We start from the raw sequence: 14344 nt of genomic DNA, 5'->3' as shown, positions 1-14344 counted from the left end.
AGAGCACTGTCCATTACCTGCTGACCTTGTGTTTTGCAGAGATTGATCCTGACCTCGGGCTGCTTCTCCATCACACTCAGCTTCACCAAATGTCTATTTCTATAGGGAAGCTGGCCCGTTGACCACCCACTCAGATTTGTGTTATCCAGCTGGATAAGCATTCTAGTTTTTGGCTGTTTCACCTGTTCCTGGGCCTCTTTCTGGATTATATTGCTCTGTAAATTGTGGTTGTAATTTTGTTTTTACCTGGTCTCTGATAACCCTCCCTTAACCTTCATCTTTGCAGTTTCTTCTCAATGTCACTGCTTCTCACTCCTTTTCAATGGAGCGATTCTGCTTCTATGTGCCAACTTGGTGTCCAGGGAAAGAAAACCAGATTCATCGGGGTCAAGTCCCACCACAATGAGAGGACATAGTTAGCTTTGAGACAGGGAGTAAGTAAGTAGATGCATAAATGAATGTTTCATCGGAAAAGAAGTTGATAATTCTTTTAATCTATTGTCCTTGCAATCTGTTATGACAGTGACATTTTCTATCACCTGCATGGGTGAGACTAGCCAACACATAAATGCAAATCACCATTCTGTTGTCCGTGTGCTTTCTTTTCCTTTTTCTGTGCAATTCTTAGAGCACTTGTTTATTTTACTGGTGTATTTGTTTATTTTGAAAGAATACAGATGCTTTTGGAACCACTGTGAGAAAAGCTCTTGATAAAATGACAAAATTAAACAGTGCTTAGCTGCACTTTTTTTTTTTCAGAAGCCACAGAGACCATTAATTGGCAATTCTACTCCTTTAAAATAAACCCTAAAACCTGGGGAAGGCCAACTGCTAGCCACTTAATCATCTCTCTCTCTCTCTCTCTCTCTCTCTCTCTCTCTCTCTCTATATATATATATATATATATATATATATATATATAATTTTTAACAGGTGCAGAATTTTATCCTTACAGGGTCATCTGGGATTATCTAATGCATATTCCTCATCTGGCAGGTGATCACACTATGGTCCAGAAGAAAGGTTAAGAATCACCAATGTCTGGATGTCTATTAGTGGCAGGGATGAGCACAGAATACTGACCTGACAGTGGGGCTAGTGCTATTTCTAATGTCATGTACCAACAAATGAGAGAATGGTGTTGTTATTATTGTTTTATTTATTTAAGGCTAAGGAAGAGCTGTTGCCAGGTAGAGACCTAAAATTCATAACCAAATGAAGGGATACACTCTGATAGAGACTTATAAATATTCAAGCCCTTCTGGGTTTTGGCTACTCAGTAAGCATTCATTTATATAGCATCTGTGATTTTCACATGTGCAAATAGTTCTGTCTTTATTTCTAGAACTTTGGTAACAAAGGGTAATAAGTAATTTTACATGTATAATGTGTAATGGATTTATTCTCATCAGCAGGTTTATAAAAAGGTGAGATTTCTCATAATAAAATAACAATCAACATTTAGAAACTCAGTGCTATTGGAATGAAAAAAATCCACTGTGTGAGTTCTGCCTCCAACAAGTTGATATTTAAAAAGCATTTTTCATGAGCAGAAAATTGCTCAATTTTATGGGTAGGAAGCCAAAAGTTAGTTCACTTGAAACCCTGACTTTATTTAAATTCCTATAACTTTATCTCACTTGCATTTATTTGTTATTGACAGTTGAGCTGTAAGCAAAAATAATCAGGACCAATCAAAATCTATTTTACCTAAAAACCAGAAATGGAAAGACAATTTCTATTTTCTTTTCTAACAGCATAGGAGTGGTGTACTTATGCTGAAATATTTTGTGACCTGAATTGTCAGTTAGTGGGAATTAGAATAGCTGAGTTATCACCTCACTTTCAGTGCAGATAATGAAATGTCAACAGACCCTCAAGAAGGAGAGCAGGCCCCAGGAAGTGACATAAGCCTTCCTAGGAGGTTGTTCTCATCAATCTAACTATTTGTGCTTTTGTATTCACTTATGGCTTCCCTCAGCTTCCAGAATATTGCACAGATTTTGAAAAAGATGCTTGGTCTTTGAATCAAAATGCTGGAGTAACATAGAGAAAGTTTCATGACAGCTGGTGGAAGTAAAAACCATCCAACAAACCACATATCTTCAGTTCTTTTTCAAGGAAAAATAAAGACATAAATGGACAACTTAGATATTTTAGATTTTTGTCCTACTTTCTTCTTTACCTAAATAATGTTATTATTAAGCAGACATGTTGTCACAGCTCTGTCATTATCTCTCTTCCCTTTTCTCCTTCATTTTTTCCTTTATTTTCTATGCATATATTTCAAGAAATTTCTAAAAAGGTTTTTTGTTTCCTTCTAAGAGATGATATACAGAGACAATGACCAGAACACATATGACAATAAATCTCTGATCTATAACTTCTACAGCAACTGGGCCAGGGACTAGAGAAGAATGGCAGACAGATGTGAAATCCCTACTCAGTTTTTGTTGAAGTGTTTGAAAACAATGAGTCAAATGCTGGACTCTAATAGGGGCAGACTTTTTTCTGTAAAGGGGCAGGTAGTGATTATGTTAGGGAGACAAGATTTCTGTTGCAACTACTCAGCCTTGCTTGGATAGTATAAAAGCAGCAAAGACAATAAGTAGACAAATGGGTATGGCGACAGCCCAGATTTGGCCCTTTGCTGTAGTTGTCAAAACCTCATCTATGATATATAGTACAAGATAGGTGCTCAGAACACAGAGCATGTCACAATGTGAGCCTTGAACACTGGGAGAAATCTGTAGAGATTGTTTGGAAATCCTTCCTTCATTTAACAAATATTTCTTGAGCCATGTATTGTCCTAGAAGATCAGCAAATAAAGCAGACACAAATCCTAGTTTGAATGGAGTTTATATTGAATTGGGGATGGCTGATAAGGAATAAGAAACGGATAAAAATAAATTTCTCTTTTATTTTATTTGGTGCATTGTAATTTTACATCATATTGAGTACAGAGTGTCAGAAAAATATATGCATACAACTCTTGGCGCCTCCCCAGTAGATCTCCCTCTCCCCCTGCTTCCACATGTCCTTGAGATTGGAATTGGTAACTTTATTATCTATATTCATAGCATTGTTTCAACTATTGCATTCTTTATGACTTGTCTCCTTTCCCTAATCCCCCTCAGCCAATCTCCTGGAGTCTCTGTTCATCTATCTGATATTGCTCTTATTTTCAAATATCTCTCTAGTTTCCATATATAAGAGAAAATGTACATGTACTCCTTTTAAAGACTGGCTATACTCACTTAGTATAATATTTTTAATTTCCAATAATTTTCCTGCAAATGGCATAATTTTGTTCTTCTTTATGGCTGAGTACAATTTCATTGTGTGTATATACCAAAGTTTTGTGATTCATTCATCTGTTGATGGACACCTAGGCTGCTTCCATAATTTGGCTATTTTAAGTTGTGCTGCTACAACATGGATATGACGATATGATTATAATAATCTGATTTCATTTCTTCACCACCTACCCATCTGAAAAAGGTCTAATAACTAGAATACACAAAGAGCTTTAAAAGCTTAACAATAAAAAAAAACTCAATCTAAAAATTGGCAACTGAGCTTAATAGAATTTTTCAAAAAAAGAAACACAAAAAGCCAACATATATATGAAAAATGATCAACATCATTCGTACTCAGGGAAGTGAAAATTAAAACTATGTTGAAATTCCATTTAACTTCAGTTACAGTGGCAATCATCAAGAACCCAAATAACATGTGGAAGGCTGAGACAGGAGGACTGCAGTTCGCAGACAGCCTCAGCTACTTAGTGAGGCCCTTTACAACTCAGTGAGATCCTATTTCAAAATAAAGAATATAAAACAGGGCTGGGGGTGTAGCTTGGAGGTGGAATAGAATGCCCTTGGGTTCCATTCTCAGTACTGAGAAATAAACACAAATAAGGAATCCTGGTGAGGATGTGGGGAAATAGAAACTCTATTAAGCTATATTATACTGTTAGTGGGACAGCAAACTAGTACAGCCACTATAGAAATCAGTGTGGAGGTTTCTCAGACAACTGAGATTGGAATTACCATATGTTTTATTGCACTTGCATGATATATTGAAATTATAGACCATAGTGCGATTCAAAATGATACAAACATACATGCCAGCAGCTAAATGGAAAAAGAAAATGTGGCATATATTCAATATGGAATTTTACTCAGCCATAGAAAAGAACAAAATTATGCCACTTGCAAGACAATGTATAGAACTAGAGAATAGTATGTTATGTGAGGTCAGCCCATCTCAGAGTCAAGGGTGAAGTTACCTCAGCATCCTGCACCATTCTCCTCCTTCCCTGTACATTTAGTGAGATTGATGCTGAAAGCTTCATTTGTAGAAATAGCATTGTTTGAACTGTTTTTGTCTTCCATCGTCCTCCCCCCACATCTCCCTCCTCCATTCTCCTTCTACTGTTCTACTGGTACCGCACCTTGTTTATCTGAAGTAACTTGTTTTCTCTTTTCTCCCTAGCTTCCACGTATGAGAGAAAACATATGAGAGAAAACATATGACCCTTGACTGTGAGACTGACTGATCTCACATAACGTTCTCTTCTCCAGTTCCATACATTTCCTTGTAAGTGAAATAATTTTGTTCTTCTTTTTGGCTGACTAAAATTCCATGTTGAATATAGGCCACATTTTCCTTATCTATTCATCTGATGGAAAACACTATAATTTGGCTATTGTGAATTGTGCTATTACAAACCTGAGTATGAGTGAGGTGTGGTAGTGCACGCCTGTAATCCCAATACTTGGTAGGCTGAGAGAGGAGGACTGCAGATTTGAGGCCAGCCTCAGCAATGTAGTGAAGCCCTCATCAATTTAGTGAGACGTTGTTTCAAAATAAGAAATAAAATAGGGCTGGGAGGCAGCTCTGAAGTAGAATACAACTGAGTTCAATCCCTAGCACCACTATAAACAAACAAACAATGTTACTGTAGATTCTGATTTAATTCCTTTAGAAGGATACCAAGGAGTTATACTTCTTAGTGTGTTCAAAATTGCAAGAATTATGGGAAAAATCGCGGCGTGGGGGAGTAACAGTGAAGAATGGACTGTGATTTTCAATGGAGTGATTAGAGTGTTCTCTAGAGAAAGCAGCATCTCAGCAAAAGTGTGCATCTCTCCCCAGGAGTCCATGTCCAGCAACTGTTTCAGCTGTCATCCACTTTACAACATTAAGGTGCAGGGGAAGAAGAAAATCATACAATATCTTTGTGAAATCCCAGTCTTTCAGGAGTCATGGGTCTTGGAGCTGTTACCTTCACAAGTGAGTCTCTAGAGGTGCAGCTTTTCTCTCTCTCCCCTCTTCCTTCTTTTGACTGCAGTGTTCTCTATTTTCATGCTCTCTGCTGACTACACTCTCTCCTTAGAAGAGACAGGAGTACTGAGGACGGACCTGAGTGGGAGGAATGAAGGAGGCTCCTCAGGCAGGGAAAGGCTCTGGAGTCTTTTCCCTGGAGAGCAGGCCTTTGGCATAGAGAATGGTCTTGCCAAATTTCATAATTATCCATCCACACCAGCTACCCAAAACATGAGGGAGAACTTGAGGGGTTCTTAGAGGTGAAGTCTCCCAAAGTATGGGGCCCCCCTAAGACTACATATTCAAGCTGGGGCCCTCAGCCCCTGAGCATTCCCTGGAACGACCATTTTGGTGTTTGCGACACCTGTAGCCTCTGCTCCAAGCATGTGGACCTCGGCTGTGGTCCTCTGGATGTACCTGGGTCTCCAAATTTGGAGTTGGCAGTTTTCCCAGAAACATTAGCTTTCGTAGTTGTCTCAAGAAAAGTAATTTTTTTTAGTTTTCTCAGCCTTAACTTCTTGTAAAATGTAGTGTCTGCTTTCAAGTTCTCTATACATCAGATCTGAAACTGGAAGTCTTGTGAGATCATTTAGGACCTAGGCTTAAAACTGGAAAATTTAACTTCCCACATACCACGGGCTAAACCAAACCTAATAGTCAATCCCAGACCAAATCGTGAAATACACACTTCATCTATGCTGAAGTCATAGGAGGGTGTGGACTCAGGGTGAAGAAAGAATCAAGACCACAGACTCAACAAACCACAGGGTAGTAGTTACTCCCTTCTCTCTTTCATGGCAGCTTCTACTCCCATGGCTGACTCTGGACCTAGTTCAGTGTGTGTGTGTGTGTGTGTGTGTGTGTGTGTGTGTGTGTGTGTGTGTTTGAATGGACTTTAACATGATCCAAGTTTAAGAAGAGAGGTAAGAAATATTATTACTTTTTTAAAGCCTCAATATCCTTTGAATACCGTCTTAGTTAAGGCTTTCTTTTGCAAACAAAAGAAAGCTACACAATTTATTTCAAGGAAAAAGAGAGAATGGGGCAGATTAAGGAGTATGTACTGGGAAGACTCACCAAGCTCCAAACACAGGATTTAAGGACCCTAATACATGAAACTTAAAATCATGGGCATAGGAATCCCTCATAGGGCCCTACAGGCAACCTCCTCTCTGCCACTCTAAGAGTCATGCTCTCTTCTGTACTGGCGCTACCTGTTTCCTGAGCAAAACCCAGTCTAAGATTGTTGTGAGCATACAATATATATGTAAAAAATGTTGTGAGTATATAAAATATATGTCAGGATATAGGTGTAGTGTAGGGACAGATGGAATAGCCAGATATGCAAAGAAAATGGGGCAGAAGGATGTAACTGACATGCTCAAGACAAATTAACGGACACGCACCCCGGGCACACATTCACAGGATGGGACAACTGGAAGACAAGATAAGGACAAAATAATGGACACACATCCCAGACATATGTCCATAGGATGGAACAGCTGGGAAAGCAAGATAACGGTCAAAGCAATGGACCTACGTAATCAGTGACATCAATTTAAGGTATATCTGACCTGGCAAATGGCCAGACCAGCAGCTCTGACCCACTGTCTGAGGCTGAAAGTTGGCCGAGCCGGGAGGGACACTCCCCTGGTAGCTGCCAGACGATTCCTCTAAATGACAATCAGGCTCATTCTCATCTGACTCCCTGGACCTCGAGCATCTGCACCTTGACCATCCATGACAGCTGTGATGCGATCCTGAACCTAGGTTACCCGCGGAGACCCATTTTGCCTCAGGTAACCAAATGCTATCTGGCTAGTGGCTTAGTTAGAGAAGGATGGGAGTATTGTGAGCATTGTATGAATAAACTGAGTATTCGTGAAAGACATTAAGTGTGACCCGTCATTCTCGCCACTGTGTCCATAAGACTCATAACAACAATTCAGTTCCATAGCCCCCAAGCAATAGTCTCCCTGGGGTAATGTTAGAGTTAGATGCAGAATGTCCCCTAAAGAGCTCATTTATTAATATTCATGGTTGATGTAGTTAAGTCAGGAAAGTTGTAATCTCATTAGTAAATAAATCCATTGTAATAGTTTTATCTGCGTGGCTGGGGTGAGTGGAGGATTTATTTGGGTAGAGTGTGGCTGGAGAAGGTGGGGCCCTGGAGACATGACCTTGGGAATTTTATCTGGTTCCTCCTCCCTCGATCTCTCCCTTGCTTCCAGCCTCCATGATGTGAAAGCAAAGGCTCATGTTCTCCCTCTCTGCGCTTATTGCAGCCACCATGCCCTGAAATCCACGGTCCCATAGACTTTCCTTTCTCTGTATTAATGGTGAAAATGCTGATGAATACCGGCCAGAATCCTGCTGAGATGGAAGAGCCAGTTCTAAATTTGAATGCTGCTCTATCAAGAGGTAGACATGATGGCGATGACTTGGCCTGGGTCAGGTTCTCACTCCTGTCCTAGCCAGGGCACTGAAGCAGAGGTCAGGGAGCCCAACCTGGCTAAAAGAGTGGAGATGGGAGAGAGGGGCTCATGTTCTCTACCAGGCACCGCGCCTCCCAGGAGCTCCAGTGTGTCTGGAGGCCCATCGGGTTGTCACAACTGAGGACATGTTATTAGTATCTAGTGGGTAGGCGCTGCTGACTACCCAACTGTATTGAACAACCACCCACCACAGAATATTCAGCCCAAAATGTCAGTAGTGCTGAGTTTGCAAAACCCCCAAGTTGGGTTAACTACTCCAACTAAGTATTGCTAAGTACCAACCTAGTACTGTGGGGTAGAGCATGAGAGAAAAAAACACAAATAAGTAATAATTATTGCTTAGTGAGCATGTACTATGTGATAAACACTATATTAAGTGTTTGAACAATATCTTCTCATTGATTTGTCACAATTCTACAAGGTAAGTAGTACCAACTGGGTTTTCTTGTGTGTGTGTATGTGTGTATGTGTGTGTGTGTGTGTGTGTGTGTGTGTGTGTGTTACTGGCTTTACTTTTCTTTTCATTTGGAAACAAGAGCTCACTAAGTTGTGGAGTACCTTGCTGAGTTGCTGAGGCTGGCCACAAACCTGCAATCCTCCTGTCTCAGCCTCCAAGTTACTAGGACTACAGGTGTGTCCCATCATGCCTGGCTTCCTATTATCCTGTTTTACAAAAAAACAGATAGGATTCTTTTCTTCCAAAGTTCTTACCTGTAAGTCAAAAGGTAACAATAAAAATCATCTCTTGTGCATCTGTCCGTATTGTCACTTAAAGTACTTAGAAAGATATAAACAGATTCCTTAGTCTTGAATCTGCGAGCCTAACAAGTGACAGGAATTAATAACATCACTGTCATCACCTGCTAGAAAGTGCTGTAAAAGTGACAGTCATATCGCATTGCCTATCAAAGGGATTTGGATGTAACATAAACATTACACAGATATGCAGGCTGATGTGAACGGGAGAGAAGGCTGTGAAAGGTGAGCCAGGAGTGAGCAGAACAAAACAGGAGACTGAGGTCCTCACTGAGGTCCCTCCTGTCCTTTCAAACTATGGGCCTGTAGGGTCATCCATGCTGAGACCATTTCCACATCTTTTAGGGGTATCATGTGATCTTCTCATTACATATTGTATATGTGTATTGAAATAACACTGTACCACCAACATAAACATAGTTATTATAGATAATTATATATTAATTATATATAGTTTTTATAATTATATATTAGTTTTTATATATAAAAACTATTTTTTTGTGGTATTGGGAAATGAAACCAGGGCGTTCTACCTCTGAGCTGTATTCCCAGCCCATTTTCTTTCTTTCAGTACTGGGGACGAAAGCCAGGGGCATTTTTGCCTCCAAGCTACACCCCTAGCCCTATTTTTTACTCTTTATTTTGAAACAAGGTCTCACTAAGTTGCAGAGGTCACAGCTGGTTTTTCAATTTTTTTTGTTTTGTTTTGAAACACAGTCTCACTAGGTTGCTGAGAGTCTTGCTAAGTTACTAATGCTGGCTTTGAACCTACAATCCTCCTGTTTTGGCCTCCCATTTACTGGGATTACAGGCATGTGTCACTAAGCCTGGTTAAAATTATTCTTAAAAGAATAAACATAACAAATTTCTAGAGCTTTAATAAAGATTAAACTCAGAAATGTATAAAAAGCAGGTGTCAGTGAGTGGGTAGACTATGGCTCACTGCCTGTTTTTATAAATAGCATTTTATGGGGCCATGGGTGTGGCCTTTATTGATGTATTATCTGTGGCTACTGCAGTAGCAGAGCTGCATAGTTGTAAATCTAAAAAAAGGTTTCCTATCTGCCCACTTCTGGAAAACATTTTCTGATTCATAGAGTGGAATGAAATGGAAGTCCTATGCTCTGCCCACCTGTGGGGCGGGGATAGGTCTGGGTATGATGCAGGAAGCCATGAGAGAGAGAGAGAGAGAGAGAGAGAGAGAGAGAGAGAGAGAGAGAGAGAATATGAAAGTGACAGAGAAAGAGAGACACAGAGAGAGAATGAGAGAAAGACACAGAGAATGAGAGAGAAAGAGTTTTCATAGATGTGTTTGGGATGCTCCAGCTAAACTGGGCCCGGCACTCTCTAAAACACAGAATTAAATGATATGGTGAAAGACAAATAAGATCAGTTTACCCACAGGAGATGGGGACAGTTTGCTTTTGTTTTGACATAGGAACAGGCGAGGGTAAAGACTTTGAAGTTGAGAGCACTAATGACAAGTTAATAAAATGGAGAAAGAGAGAGGGAGAGATTCATATCTTAGTATAGCAGCTGTGTGACTTTGTTCCAATTTCTTAAACTCCCTGGTCCTCAGTTTTCTCCTCTATAATGAGATGGAGAGTACTACCATTTTGTAGATTAAGTAATATTAATTATTAGGAAATGAGTGAACATTAAAACATGCTAAATGAATATTGTAATAAATAATGCATTTGTTCCCTACATATATTACACACACACACACACACACACACACACACACACACACACATATACTGAGTACCTATTATAATAAGAACACTGTCCACTCCTCTGCTCCAGTTCCAGCGGGGCCCCTAAATGCATAACAGTAATAAGAGCTAGAATATACTGGGCAACTACTACCTACTCACCCACTCTATTCTCTTCTAAGAGCTTTGTATGTATTAGCTCATTTAATCTTCATAGCAAATTGAGGTATGTAGTATTGTTCTCATATCCGTGTTGGATATGAGCGTTCTAGGACACGGAGTATTTAAGTGGGAGGCCTAAGGTCACAGAGCTCAGAAGTCAGGCGGGCTAGGTTGACGCGCCCATGAAGCCTGTCTGCAGAGCCAGTGCCCCTCCACACTGCCCTCACTGAGCATGGACTCCGGGCAGGCTCAGCAGTGATTCATTCTAAGTTTGACAACCGCCATCCTTGAAGGGGCTGATGTATTGGGGACTGCGTGCTGAATTTATGTGGTTCCAGGTACAGCTTCTGTCACGGGCTGAGGCTTCTGGGAGAAATAGATATTAACAAGATGGGAGAAACCCATGTGTAGAGCTCAGAGGTGTGGAGGAGTTCTCAGCGGTGTTTGGAGGGCATGATCAGACAGTTGGCTGCAGTAGACAGTCTGTGCTCCATGGTGGTTTGGAACCTGTTATGACTAATCATGTATCCACCAAGTTTTTATGTTGAAACCCTAAGTCAGTGCTGTAGAATGTAACTGTATTTCGAGATAGAGACTTTAGAGATGTAATTAAACTAAAAACTAGACTTTGGGGCAGCCCTCATCCAATCTGACGGGTGTCCTTATAAGATGGGGAAACTTGAGTTCCAGGCATGCACATTCACACAGGAAAGTCCACGTGAGGGCACGGAGGGAACACAGTCAGTTGCTAGACATGGAAAGAGGCCTCCAAAGGAACCCAGCCTCTTCCAGCACCTTCACCCTGGACTCTGGCCTCCACAGTCTGAGAAAACGCATCTCTGTTGTGGATGTCACCTACCTGGTTTGTGGTCTTTGTTATGTCTGCTCTGGCAGGCTCACATAGTACTCTGGCAATACTGTACTGGGCATAGGACAGAGAGGACAGAGCCTTTCCTGGTGTGGCTCAGGGTGTTTGAGGTGTGGCAGCAGACATGTGCTCAGCTTAAAGGGTCAGGGTGGGAGAGAAAGTACCTGTGGTGACAATCCCTGCTGTGCCCCATGGAGCAGTCACAGCCACTCCTAGGGACTTGCTGCACCCTAAAAAGTGGTGTTGGTGGAAAATGGAGCCATGGAGCCACAGGAGGAAGGGGCTGTGGCCAGAAAAGTGGCACACAAGCCATAAAAGAGCAGAACATGTCACACACGCCTCTGGGGATTCTAAAAACGTCAAGAGGGGACTTTCAGAGACCTGGGTTTCATGCATGGGCAGTTTGAAGACACGAGCCACAAAGTAGTAATTAATATCAATCCTCCTATGCACATATGTGCCCAGAGGGTGGACAAGTTACAGTTCCACAGGGTTAATTCCAAAGTAAATGTCTATGAAGAAATGTCTTAAAAGCTAAGAAGAGAGTGCACAGGGAGAAAGAGATTAACAAACAAATAATGATGAACTGAAACGGGGGGGGGAGGAGAGAGAGAGAGAGAGAGAGAGAGAGAGAGAGAGAGAGAGAGAGAGAGAGAGAGAGAGATGGGGGTGAGGGATGTGTGCCAGTCCAGGCAAAGTAGATTTAAGCCAACCCAATCACTTCCTAGGGTTATCAGAGAAGATCTAATTAAGAGGACTTTGTAAATAGAATGTGCTGTGTGGATGGTTTATTAAGCTGAACTTTATTCAAGATGATCACAGGCAGGAATTCAATGGCACGGATAGGAGCTACACTTGGAGCAAAAACAAATAATAGACTAGAGAAAAGAAAGAAAAGGAAATCAAAGTCGGCATGTTCAGGAGGAGGCAGTTAAACGTGGAGGGGAGGGGAGGGGAGTGCCAAGCTGCAGCATTCTAGAGATGGAAAGAGAGGACAAAGTCACAATTTGCTAATTTTTTCCAGGGAAGGGACTGACAGGGTGTGAGAACCAGCTTAACCAGCCAACAAAATGAATGATGAGAGAGGGCTGAGGACCACACTGAAGCCCGGATGTTGCCGTGAGTGGTGGGAAATCAATGGGGACACCTAGCACATGACCCCAACCCCCAGTGAGGCTTCTGTCCTCCAGCTACGGGTTACCTGGTGGCAGTCAGAGCAAACTAGGAGTCCAGGGTAAGCTGCTGATGTTCCAGCTTCCTTTCCTCAACTCGCAGCTAGGGGGCAGTGGATGGCTCACTGAAAATACAAGGTTTTTTTTTTTAATATGCTTTTCATTTGTGCATTGTAATTATGCAACCTAATGAGGTTCAGAGTGATAGGTATATACATGCACATGGCACTTGGTGTTTCCATCTAGATCCCATCCTGCTCCCTTGCCTCCCCGTACATGTTATTGAGGTTGGAATTGATGACTTCATACATGTACAATAACATTATTTAAACTGTTCCTGTCATCAGGTCTCCCTTTTCCCTCTCCTCATTTATCATCAAATCCTTTATGTTTCCTGTCCTCTCTCTATCTAGCTTCCATGTATGAGAGAAAACACAAGAATCCTCCCTTTCTGAGACTGGCTGAATCTCAGTATAATATTCTCTCATCCTACTAATTTTCCTGCAAATGATATTATTTTGTTCTTCTCTATAGCTGAGTAGTATTCCATTGCATGTATACCCCATGATTTCATAATCCATTTATTGGTTGATGACCATCTAAGCTGGTTCCATAATTTGTCTATTATGAATTCTGCTACTACAAACATGGAAATACATAGCATTACTATAATAGTCTGACTTCAATTCATTTGTAAGGATACCCAGGAGTAGTATAACTGGCCCATAGTCTTTCTTATAAAGTTGTCGAGACACTTAGTGCCCTCTCCTCCTGTATCTACAAAGGCAGGTCTGTCTCCAGGAGAGCACAGCAATGAAGGAATGTTTCCAATCTCTCTCTCTGTCCCACTGTTCCCTAATCCTACATGGAGTGGAGTTGAAGGTATATTTCATTACTTGTGTGTAGCCCCAGCCTCTGCCTATTTTTTCCTCTGAAACTTGCCTGCTAGGTCTCTCTCTCTTCCTGCGTCTATGCAGTAATAAGCACGCTCTAGGTGTGGTTGAGATTTGTAACTTAACAGCTCTCTCTAACCTGTTCTCTAAATGGGTATGGTGTAGACCACAAGTTTTCCTGCAGGTGGCTGGATGAAGACCCCTCTATTTTGCTCTGTAGATTTAGCTTTTTCCCAGCAGGCCCTAAGATCTAGACTAGGAATGAAAGAAGAAAAAGGCATATCCTCCAACACACAGTGTTAGGGTATAAATAAAATTCTCACTTTTCTGGAATATAGTTCTGACCCACAGAAATAAACAAAAAATTCACATAAAGTACAAAAGGAAGAATATAATGAAACAGGGATAGAAACTGGGAGATAAAAATACAAGGAAAATGTTACCATATATCAGGTGAAAATTGTGCCCAAACACTGCATCATATAGTTACATTTTTTTTTTTCGGTGGTACTGGGGTTCCTGGGGGCCCTTCTACCTCCGGGCTACACTCCCAGACCTATTTTTTACATTTTTTTATTTGGAAACAGGGGCTCCTAAGCCAGTGCGCGCGGCTGGCTTCGAACCTGCGCGATCCTCCTGTCTCCGCCTCCGAAGCGCGGGGATTACAAGTGTACGCCACCACACCCAGCAATAGTTACATAATTTTAAAAGCTGAGATCAATCACCTCTGTAAAACAGAAGCACAAAGTGGATTATGGCTCAGGGATAATTCCCAGACAACAGAAGTATGGGAATGAGGATGAAGAGAGCTATACAAGAAAAAGTAGAAGAAATAATACAGTTATCAAAACAGCAAGGATAAATAATAAGCAAGTAAAAATAAAATAAACAATTCTGAACTAATCAATACAAGTGCAAAGTTAAAAATAACCAACATTTTTTGTGTCTCTG

The sequence above is a fragment of the Muscardinus avellanarius genome, assembly GCF_963383645.1.
Source record: "Muscardinus avellanarius genome assembly, chromosome: 2".
NCBI classification, from domain to species: Eukaryota; Metazoa; Chordata; class Mammalia; order Rodentia; family Gliridae; genus Muscardinus; species Muscardinus avellanarius.
This window is presented reverse-complemented; position numbering follows the sequence as displayed.